The sequence below is a fragment of the Pseudophryne corroboree genome, chromosome 2 (assembly GCF_028390025.1).
Source record: "Pseudophryne corroboree isolate aPseCor3 chromosome 2, aPseCor3.hap2, whole genome shotgun sequence".
In the NCBI taxonomy this organism is placed as follows: Eukaryota; Metazoa; Chordata; class Amphibia; order Anura; family Myobatrachidae; genus Pseudophryne; species Pseudophryne corroboree.
Genome location: NC_086445.1, coordinates 547356074 through 547368006, shown reverse-complemented (window position 1 = coordinate 547368006; position 11933 = coordinate 547356074). Strand labels below are relative to the sequence as shown.

General features: G+C 48.2%; 1 long non-coding RNA gene across 1 annotated transcript; it reads left to right on the top strand.

The window, feature by feature from the left end:
* The first annotated feature begins 373 nt into the window (after positions 1 to 373).
* Positions 374 to 9883, top strand: LOC135050960 (uncharacterized). Its single transcript, XR_010241946.1, has 3 exons — positions 374 to 500; positions 7466 to 7600; positions 9632 to 9883. It is a non-coding gene; the product is annotated as an uncharacterized LOC135050960 (long non-coding RNA).
* Positions 9884 to 11933: the final 2050 nt, after the last annotated feature.

Here is an 11933-nt window from a genome sequence, read left to right as displayed (position 1 = left end):
TAAGGAAGACAGAGTGCAGTATAGTCAGCTGAAAGGCAAGACAAGATAGACAGAACAGGGAATACAGGTAAAAGGACACAATAATAGGAGAAGCGCGGGAAGGAACGACATATTTAGGAATAAAAATGTAGCGTTACAGGAATAAAGAGGGCAGTATGGAGGATAAGCACACATACCGGGGATGCAGATATCCTGGGTCTCTATGAGGCAGGATCGTGGATTTGGGATGAAAAAGTTAATAAAATAGATAAATGGGATATTGAAAACTTTGAAAGTATCTTGTTTGGTTTAAGGAAAATTGGGACACTGGTTGACTCATGGACATTTTATTGTACTTAAACTAGTACTATGCTTAATGATAGTCTTTTGTGTTTTTTAGATCATCTGGCAAAGAGATTTGCAGAGTGTCGGGTGACCGGCAAAGAGAACTGCAAAGTGTCAGTTGAAGACGACGGGAGGGGTCGCAGAGGTAGCAACGACTGAAGTATAACATGCAGGAGGTAAGTTACCATACTCTCCCTGCACATGTTACATCTGCCCCAGCTGCAGTGCACATGGGCCCTCATTCCGAGTTGTTCGCTCGGTAATTTTCTTCGCATCGCAGCGATTTTCCGCTAATTGCGCATGTGCAATGTTCGCACTGCGACTGCGCCAAGTAAATTTGCTAAGAAGTTTGGTATTTTACTCACGGCATTACGAGGTTTTTTCTTCGTTCTGGTGATCGTAGTGTGATTGACAGGAAGTGGGTGTTTCTGGGCGGAAACTGGCCGTTTTATGGGAGTGTGTGAAAAAACGCTACCATTTCTGTGAAAAACGCGGGAGTGGCTGGAGAAACGGGGGAGTGTCTGGGCGAACGCTGGGTGTGTTTGTGACGTCAAACCAGGAACAACAAGCACTGAACTGATCGCACTGGAAGAGTAAGTCTCGAGCTACTCAGAAACTGCACAGAAAAATCTTTTCGCAATATTGCAAATACTTTGTTCGCAATTCTGCTAAGCTAAGATACACTCCCAGAGGTCGGCGGCTTAGCGTGTGTAATGCTGCGAAAAGCGGCTAGCAAGCGAACAACTCGGAATGAGGGCCCTGGTTTTGTCCATTAGAGAACAAATTTGCTGCTTCAATCAGGTCTAAATTATGCCCAGTGTATGATACTAACATGGTCCTAGCACTAGGGAAGATAAAACCTGGAGCAGATAACTTGGTCTCTATGAGAAAGGATCTTGGGTTTTGGATAAAAAGTCAATAAAATAGATAAATTGCAAATGAATAAAAATGAAAGTACTAGAGATGAGCGGGTTCGGTTTCTCTGAATCCGAACCCGCCAGAACTTCATGTTTTTTTTCACGGGTCCGAGCGACTCGGATCTTCCCGCCTTGCTCGGTTAACCCGAGCGCGCCCGAACGTCATCATGACGCTGTCGGATTCTCGCGAGGCTCGGATTCTATCGCGAGACTCGGATTCTATATAAGGAGCCGCGCGTCGCCGCCATTTTCACACGTGCATTGAGATTGATAGGGAGAGGACGTGGCTGGCGTCCTCTCCGTTTAGACACTTGATTTACTAATTTTGGGGAGCATTAGGAGTACTCAGTAGTGTACAGTGCAGAGTTTTGCTGATAGTGACCAGTGACCACCACTTTTATTTATAATCCGTTCTCTGCCTGAAAAAAGCGATACACAGCACACAGTGACTCAGTCACATACCATATCTGTGTGCACTGCTCAGGCTCAGGCCAGTGTGCTGCATCATCTATTATCTATATATAATATTATATATCTGTCTGACTGCTCAGCTCACACAGCTTATAATTGTGGGGGAGACTGGGGAGCACTACTGCAGTGCCAGTTATAGGTTATAGCAGGAGCCAGGAGTACATAATATATTATATAGTGAGTGACCACCAGACACACAGTGCAGTTTATTTAATATATCCGTTCTCTGCCTGAAAAAAGCGATACACACAGTGACTCAGTCAGTCACATACCATATCTGTGTGCACTGCTCAGGCTCAGGCCAGTGTGCTGCATCATCTATATATATATTATATATCTGTCTGACTGCTCAGCTCACACAGCTTATAATTGTGGGGGAGACTGGGGAGCACTACTGCAGTGCCAGTTATAGGTTATAGCAGGAGCCAGGAGTACATAATATTATATTAAAATTAAACAGTGCACACTTTTGCTGCAGGAGTGCCACTGCCAGTGTGACTAGTGACCAGTGACCTGACCACCAGTATATAATATTAGTAGTATACTATCTCTTTATCAACCAGTCTATATTAGCAGCAGACACAGTACAGTGCGGTAGTTCACGGCTGTGGCTACCTCTGTGTCGGCACTCGGCAGCCCGTCCATAATTGTATATACCACCTAACCGTGTTTTTTTTTTCTTTCTTTATACATACATACTAGTTACGAGTATACTATCTCTTTATCAACCAGTCTATATATTAGCAGCAGACACAGTACAGTGCGGTAGTTCACGGCTGTGGCTACCTCTGTGTCGGCACTCGGCAGCCCGTCCATAATTGTATATACCACCTAACCGTGGTTTTTTTTTTCTTTCTTTATACATACATACTAGTTACGAGTATACTATCTCTTTATCAACCAGTCTATATATTAGCAGCAGACACAGTACAGTGCGGTAGTTCACGGCTGTGGCTACCTCTGTGTCGGCACTCGGCAGCCCGTCCATAATTGTATATACCACCTAACCGTGGTTTTTTTTTCTTTCTTTATACATACATACTAGTTACGAGTATACTATCTCTTTATCAACCAGTCTATATATTAGCAGCAGACACAGTACAGTGCGGTAGTTCACGGCTGTGGCTACCTCTGTGTCGGCACTCGGCAGCCCGTCCATAATTGTATATACCACCTAACCGTGGTTTTTTTTTCTTTCTTTATACATACATACTAGTTACGAGTATACTATCTCTTTATCAACCAGTCTATATATTAGCAGCAGACACAGTACAGTGCGGTAGTTCACGGCTGTGGCTACCTCTGTGTCGGCACTCGGCAGCCCGTCCATAATTGTATATACCACCTAACCGTGGTTTTTTTTTCTTTCTTTATACATACATACTAGTTACGAGTATACTATCTCTTTATCAACCAGTCTATATATTAGCAGCAGACACAGTACAGTGCGGTAGTTCACGGCTGTGGCTACCTCTGTGTCGGCACTCGGCAGCCCGTCCATAATTGTATACTAGTATCCAATCCATCCATCTCCATTGTTTACCTGAGGTGCCTTTTAGTTGTGCCTATTAAAATATGGAGAACAAAAATGTTGAGGTTCCAAAATTAGGGAAAGATCAAGATCCACTTCCACCTCGTGCTGAAGCTGCTGCCACTAGTCATGGCCGAGACGATGAAATGCCAGCAACGTCGTCTGCCAAGGCCGATGCCCAATGGCATAGTACAGAGCATGTCAAAACCAAAACACCAAATATCAGTAAAAAAAGGACTCCAAAACCTAAAATAAAATTGTCGGAGGAGAAGCGTAAACTTGCCAATATGCCATTTACCACACGGAGTGGCAAGGAACGGCTGAGGCCCTGGCCTATGTTCATGGCTAGTGGTTCAGCTTCACATGAGGATGGAAGCACTCAGCCTCTCGCTAGAAAACTGAAAAGACTCAAGCTGGCAAAAGGCAAAGCACCGCAAAGAACTGTGCGTTCTTTGAAATCCCAAATCCACAAGGAGAGTCCAATTGTGTCGGTTGCGATGCCTGACCTTCCCAACACTGGACGTGAAGAGCATGCGCCTTCCACCATTTGCACGCCCCCTGCAAGTGCTGGAAGGAGCACCCGCAGTCCAGTTCCTGATAGTCAGATTGAAGATGTCAGTGTTGAAGTACACCAGGATGAGGAGGATATGGGTGTTGCTGGCGCTGGGGAGGAAATTGACCAGGAGGATTCTGATGGTGAGGTGGTTTGTTTAAGTCAGGCACCCGGGGAGACACCTGTTGTCCGTGGGAGGAATATGGCCGTTGACATGCCAGGTGAAAATACCAAAAAAATCAGCTCTTCGGTGTGGAGGTATTTCACCAGAAATGCGGACAACAGGTGTCAAGCCGTGTGTTCCCTTTGTCAAGCTGTAATAAGTAGGGGTAAGGACGTTAACCACCTCGGAACATCCTCCCTTATACGTCACCTGCAGCGCATTCATAATAAGTCAGTGACAAGTTCAAAAACTTTGGGTGACAGCGGAAGCAGTCCACTGACCAGTAAATCCCTTCCTCTTGTAACCAAGCTCACGCAAACCACCCCACCAACTCCCTCAGTGTCAATTTCCTCCTTCCCCAGGAATGCCAATAGTCCTGCAGGCCATGTCACTGGCAATTCTGACGAGTCCTCTCCTGCCTGGGATTCCTCCGATGCATCCTTGCGTGTAACGCCTACTGCTGCTGGCGCTGCTGTTGTTGCCGCTGGGAGTCGATGGTCATCCCAGAGGGGAAGTCGTAAGCCCACTTGTACTACTTCCAGTAAGCAATTGACTGTTCAACAGTCCTTTGCGAGGAAGATGAAATATCACAGCAGTCATCCTACTGCAAAGCGGATAACTGAGGCCTTGGCATCCTGGGTGGTGAGAAACGTGGTTCCGGTATCCATCATTACTGCAGAGCCAACTAGAGACTTGTTGGAGGTACTGTGTCCCCGGTACCAAATACCATCTAGGTTCCATTTCTCTAGGCAGGCGATACCGAAAATGTACACAGACCTCAGAAAAAGAGTCACCAGTGTCCTAAAAAATGCAGCTGTACCCAATGTCCACTTAACCACGGACATGTGGACAAGTGGAGCAGGGCAGGGTCAGGACTATATGACTGTGACAGCCCACTGGGTAGATGTATGGACTCCCGCCGCAAGAACAGCAGCGGCGGCACCAGTAGCAGCATCTCGCAAACGCCAACTCTTTCCTAGGCAGGCTACGCTTTGTATCACCGCTTTCCAGAATACGCACACAGCTGAAAACCTCTTACGGCAACTGAGGAAGATCATCGCGGAATGGCTTACCCCAATTGGACTCTCCTGTGGATTTGTGGCATCGGACAACGCCAGCAATATTGTGTGTGCATTAAATCTGGGCCAATTCCAGCACGTCCCATGTTTTGCACATACCTTGAATTTGGTGGTGCAGAATTTTTTTAAAAACGACAGGGGCGTGCAAGAGATGCTGTCGGTGGCCAGAAGAATTGCGGGACACTTTCGGCGTACAGGCACCACGTACAGAAGACTGGAGCACCACCAAAAACTACTGAACCTGCCCTGCCATCATCTGAAGCAAGAAGTGGTAACGAGGTGGAATTCAACCCTCTATATGCTTCAGAGGTTGGAGGAGCAGCAAAAGGCCATTCAAGCCTATACAATTGAGCACGATATAGTAGGTGGAATGCACCTGTCTCAAGTGCAGTGGAGAATGATTTCAACGTTGTGCAAGGTTCTGATGCCCTTTGAACTTGCCACACGTGAAGTCAGTTCAGACACTGCCAGCCTGAGTCAGGTCATTCCCCTCATCAGGCTTTTGCAGAAGAAGCTGGAGGCATTGAAGAAGGAGCTAAAAGGGAGCGATTCCGCTAGGCATGTGGGACTTGTGGATGCAGCCCTTAATTCGCTTAACAAGGATTCACGGGTGGTCAATCTGTTGAAATCAGAGCACTACATTTTGGCCACCGTGCTCGATCCTAGATTTAAAGCCTACCTTGGATCTCTCTTTCCGGCAGACACAGGTCTGCTGGGGTTGAAAGACCTGCTGGTGACAAAATTGTCAAGTCAAGCGGAACGCGACCTGTCAACATCTCCTCCTTCACATTCTCCCGCAACTGGGGGTGCGAGGAAAAGGCTCAGAATTCCGAGCCCACCCGCTGGCGGTGATGCAGGGCAGTCTGGAGCGACTGCTGATGCTGACATCTGCTCCGGACTGAAGGACCTGACAACGATTACGGACATGTCGTCTACTGTCACTGCATATGATTCTCTCAACATTGATAGAATGGTGGAGGATTATATGAGTGACCGCATCCAAGTAGGCACGTCACACAGTCCGTACTTATACTGGCAGGAAAAAGAGGCAATTTGGAGGCCCTTGCACAAACTGGCTTTATTCTACCTAAGTTGCCCTCCCACAAGTGTGTACTCCGAAAGAGTGTTTAGTGCCGCCGCTCACCTTGTCAGCAATCGGCGTACGAGGTTACATCCAGAAAATGTGGAGAAGATGATGTTCATTAAAATGAATTATAATCAATTCCTCCGCGGAGACATTGACCAGCAGCAATTGCCTCCACAAAGTACACAGGGAGCTGAGATGGTGGATTCCAGTGGGGACGAATTGATAATCTGTGAGGAGGGGGATGTACACGGTGATATATCGGAGGGTGAAGATGAGGTGGACATCTTGCCTCTGTAGAGCCAGTTTGTGCAAGGAGAGATTAATTGCTTCTTTTTTTGGGGGGGTCCAAACCAACCCGTCATATCAGTCACAGTCGTGTGGCAGACCCTGTCACTGAAATGATGGGTTGGTTAAAGTGTGCATGTCCTGTTTTGTTTATACAACATAAGGGTGGGTGGGAGGGCCCAAGGACAATTCCATCTTGCACCTCTTTTTTCTTTTCTTTTTCTTTGCATCTTGTGCTGATTGGGGAGGGTTTTTTTGGAAGGGACATCCTGCGTGACACTGCAGTGCCACTCCTAGATGGGCCCGGTGTTTGTGTCGGCCACTAGGGTCGCTAATCTTACTCACACAGTCAGCTACCTCATTGCGCCTCTTTTTTTCTTTGCGTCATGTGCTGTTTGGGGAGGGTTTTTTGGAAGGGACATCCTGCGTGACACTGCAGTGCCACTCCTAGATGGGCCCGGTGTTTGTGTCGGCCACTAGGGTCGCTAATCTTACTCACACAGCTACCTCATTGCGCCTCTTTTTTTCTTTGCGTCATGTGCTGTTTGGGGAGGGTTTTTTGGAAGGGACATCCTGCGTGACACTGCAGTGCCACTCCTAGATGGGCCCGGTGTTTGTGTCGGCCACTAGGGTCGCTTATCTTACTCACACAGCGACCTCGGTGCAAATTTTAGGACTAAAAATAATATTGTGAGGTGTGAGGTATTCAGAATAGACTGAAAATGAGTGTAAATTATGGTTTTTGAGGTTAATAATACTTTGGGATCAAAATGACCCCCAAATTCTATGATTTAAGCTGTTTTTTAGTGTTTTTTGAAAAAAACACCCGAATCCAAAACACACCCGAATCCGACAAAAAAAATTCGGTGAGGTTTTGCCAAAACGCGTTCGAACCCAAAACACGGCCGCGGAACCGAACCCAAAACCAAAACACAAAACCCGAAAAATTTCAGGCGCTCATCTCTAGAAAGTACGTAACAAGATGTAGTAGTATTGTTTTGTATTGTGTAGTAGTATACACATAATATGTCTGACCAGGAATTCTGGTTATTTAGATCATCATTTGGCAAAGTTCTGGCAAAGAGATTTGCAGAGTGTCGGGTGACCGGCAAAGAGATCTGCAAAGTGTCAGTTGAAGACGACGGGAGGGGTCGCAGAGGAATTAGTGACTGGAGAATAACATGCAGGAGGTAAGTTACCATACTTGTGTAATTGTGTGTGTGGTGGGGGGTATTGAGAGCACAGTCAAAACATAGGCCCTCATTCCGAGTTGATCGCACCAAGTAACTTTTTGCTGCTGGTGCGATCAACTAATCTCCGCCTATGGGGGAGTGTATTTTTGCATAGCAGGGCTGCAAACGCTTGTGCAACCCTGCTATGCTAAAAAAGTTTCCTGCAAAACAAGACCAGCCCTGGACATACTTACCCTGTGCGACGGATCCAGCGATGATAGGCACGGCTTTGACGTCAGACATCCGCCCTTCGTTCACCTGGACACGCCTGCGTTTTCCTTACCACTCCCCGAAAATGGCTCCAAACGGTGAGTTGCCACCCTGGAACGCCTTCCTGCAGTCAATCTTCTTGCGGTCACCACTGCAACCACTTTCTTCGTAGTCAGCGTCATTGCCCACAACGATGCGTTTGCGCATGACAGCCCCCGTGCATGTGCAGTAGTGACCCGGTCGCAGTTGTGCAAATGAAAGTATGCTGCGATCGGCTTGGAATGACCCCCATAGGGTCTGAGGTGGGGGAGAGCGGACAATACAAAACATGCAGAAGGGGCAACTTGGTATAGCACATACAGATGGTGTGGGGGCACAATACAAAAAAATAGAAATTGTGGCGTACTCTATAGGACATATAGAGGAAGGACATACACTTTTGGGGGTTGCGAGATGTAGAACATACTGTAATACAGAAAAACAGGAAGGGTGGGGAGAGCATGATACAGAACATACAGATCGGGGGAAGAACAATACAGATCAGGGGAGATAGTGAAATGGCTGACATGTACAGTATATCAATGAACTGGGGGCAGATGTACAAAGCCTGGGAGAGTGATAAAGTGGAGAGAGATAAACTAACAATCAATAAGCTCCTAGTTGTAATTTTTCAAACACAGCCTGTAATATGGCAGTTAGGAGCTGATTGGCTGGTACTTTGCCTCTCTCTGCTTTATCACTCTGCAGGGCTTAATACATCTCCCCCATAGAATAACCAAATGATGAAATGGTACAGAATGGTATAAATGATGTGAATTGGAGCTGTAACAAGTGACTGTTTCCCTATCTTTACATATAATAAAGGTGACATAGTCCTTTCCCTAGAGTCCTTCTCCTTACCGCTCAGGGGGCCTGATTCAGATGCGGATGCAGAGCTACTTTTGCACCAAGTGGCGCAATGCTTTTTCACTGTGCATGCGTGTAAGCTGCACTGCGCACAAAATGAAATCAAGCTCACATAGAGGATCCCATCGCAAAGTGATTGACAGGAAGTCAGCGTTTGAGGTGGTAACGGGGGTGGCTAACTGTATACAGGCGAGTCAGGTCCGTTCAAACACCGTTCCATGTGCGTGCATAAATTACCCATTGCGACCTGTGTTGCTGCTGGAGAGCCCCCTGTGTCTAGGAGACTTGCTCAGCCTACGACTGCTCAGACTCACGATGCAAATGTGAGCGGCAAGACTGCAGCAGCGATCGCTTCAACAACCACAACTGAATCAGGCCACAATTACACCATTATATTTTACTATTTTATCACATTTAACAACTAAGGGGTCAGTTTAATTAGGTGCGAGTTTGTCTTACAACAGCCGCACTTTCCGGTAGCCCCATAGGCTGAATCTGGCCACGAAGGGTGTGAGTTTGGATGCTGTTGAAACGTTGCAGCAATGGTAACTCGTACCTCATTGGATTGACCCCTAAATGTTAGCAATTTATAGCTTTTATTATTAACTGGTCAAATATCTTTTCTGAAGGTGCCCACTAATTACTATAAGAGAGAACTTATCCCCCCAATGTGTGTATTGTATAAAAATAATGGGCCCTTTGGGATAATTGTCCTTATTTTAGGCATTTTCCATGTCCTCAGTAGTTAGAGTAACACATTTACATAGAGAGATTTTTCTCGCTACACAACCACACCACTGTTTGCAGTTTGTCTCTCTGCTTGTTCATCCACTAACAATGATTTTTCATCTCTTCCTCTTCGTCTACATGCAGTGGGTGATCCCTGAATAGCTGCCCTGGGAGGAGAGCTGCGGACACATGCTCCAAATGTTGGGACATATGCATTACCTATTAGGAGATGCGGATAAAGATGCCGGCTGTCAGGTTTACGGAAGTCAGAATACTGACACTGGGATCCCGACACTTCAGAATCCCGACGTTGGAACTCCGAATGGGCAAGGATACCGACGCCCGTATCCCCACGATCATAGGTTTAGGGCTAGGCAAGGGGGGGTTCAGTTTAGACATTAGGCACGGGGGGAGGGGGTGTGGTTAGGCTGCGGGGGAGGGAGCATTAGGTTTACGTATCAGGTGGGGGGTTAGGTTTAGGCGTCAGGTGGGCGTTAGGGTTAGGCTGCAGGTGGGGGGATGTTAGGGTTAGGCTGCGGATAGGTTAGGCACCCCTGTGGGATGATAGGCTGCGTGGGAGGGAGGGTTAGGTTTAGGCATCAGACGGGAGGGTTAGGTTTAGGCGTTAGGCGGGGGGGTTAAGTTTAGGCTGTGGGTGGGGGGAGCTTAGGGTTAGGCACCCCCGGTGGTGGTTAGGCTCCGGGGGAGGGAGAGTTAGGTTTAGGCGAGGGGATTAGATTTAGGCGTCAGGCTGGGGGGGTTAAATTTAGGCTGTGGGTGGGAAGAGGTTAGGGTTAGGCTGCGGGTAGGGTGGGTCAGGCACCCCTGGGGGTGGTTAGGATGCAAGGGAGGGAGGTTTAGGCATCAGACGGTGGGTTAGGTTTAGGCATCAGGCGCTGGGTTAGGTTTAGGCTGCGTGTGGGGGGAGGTTAGCGTTAGGCTGTGGGTAGGGTGGGTTAGGGTTAGGCACCCCCGGGAGTGGTTAGGCTGCAGGAGAGGGAGGGTTAGGTTTAGGCAGCAGGGACGGAGGTTATGATTAGGCACCTCCGCAGGAGGGTTAGGCACAAAGGAGGGAGGTTAGGGTTAGACTGTGGACAGGCAGGGTTAGGGGGGCTGGGGAGAGGGAGAGGGTTAGGCATCAGGCGGGGGGTTAGGTTTAGGCTGTAGATGGGGGGAGGATAGGGTTAAGCAACGGGTAAGGTTGGTTAGGGTTAGGCACCCCGGGGGGTGGTGAGACTGTGGGGAAGGGAGGGTTAGGTTTAGGCATGAGGTGGGGGTTTAAGTTTTAGGCATCAGGCGGGGGGTTAGGATTAGGCTGCGGGTGGGGGAGGTTAGTGTTAGGCTGTGGCTAGTGTGGGTTAGGTTTAGGCAGCAGGGACAGAGGGGAAGTGGTTAGGCTGCGAGGGAGGGAGGGTTAGGTTTAGGCAGCAGGGACAGAGGGGGAGTGGTTAGGCTGCGAGGGAGGGAGGGTTAGGTTTAGGCAGCAGGGACAGAGGGGGAGTGGTTAGGCTGCGAGGGAGGGAGGGTTAGGTTTAGGCAGCAGGGACAGAGGGGGGGTGGTTTGGCTGCTGGAGAGGGAGGGTTAGGTTTAGGCAGCAGGGACAGAGGTTATGATTAGGCACGTCCGCGGGAGGGTTAGACACAAAGGAGGGAGGTTAGGGTTAGACTGCGGACAGGCAGGGTTAGGATGGTGGGGAGAGGGAGAGGTTTAGGCATCAGGCGGAGGGGTTAGGGTTAGGCTGTGGGTGGGGAGGGTTATGGTTAGACTGCGGACAGGCAGGGTTAGGGGGGAGAACACCCCTTACTCACCCCTGTCTGTCTTTTCTGTACTGGGATCCCACCATCGGTATGACAACCACCAGGATCCCATGCACTGGGATAGCATACTGACCCCTCTATTAGTACACCTCTTAATGCCCAGAGGGAAGGGCGATCCTGAGGCCATGGTTCCCCAGAGGTTTCCCCCCAAGGGGGTTTTCCTCTCCTGAGTGCTGAAGGATGACTCTTTGTGAGTCCAGAGGTGTAGCTTTTATGCCATAATGAGTACCAATCTCATGCCCTCCCCTGCAATGTATAAGAAGTAAAATAATTGCTAATGCGATCACTTTACTTCTGGGTTTAGACCCCGGCTGCGCTAGTTCACATGTGCAATCATCAGACTGCATATGTGAGAGCAGACAGTAATGCAGAGGGATCCCAAGGATCCTTCTCCTGGGAATTATTGCATAATGTGGACCACAGGCTACAAAAGCCATTTAGAAATGGCATTAGCTGCCAGGCCAAGCTCAGAAATGCTTTGCATTCTGGATCTTGGTGAGTTTCACAGTTTACCATCTGCCGTAGAAACTTTTGGTGGCTGCTTTTGTGTTCAAAATAGGAGGAACACAATAGATATCTCAAATATCCATTGCAGTCCCCAATACATACATTCAGGGGCTGGTTAATA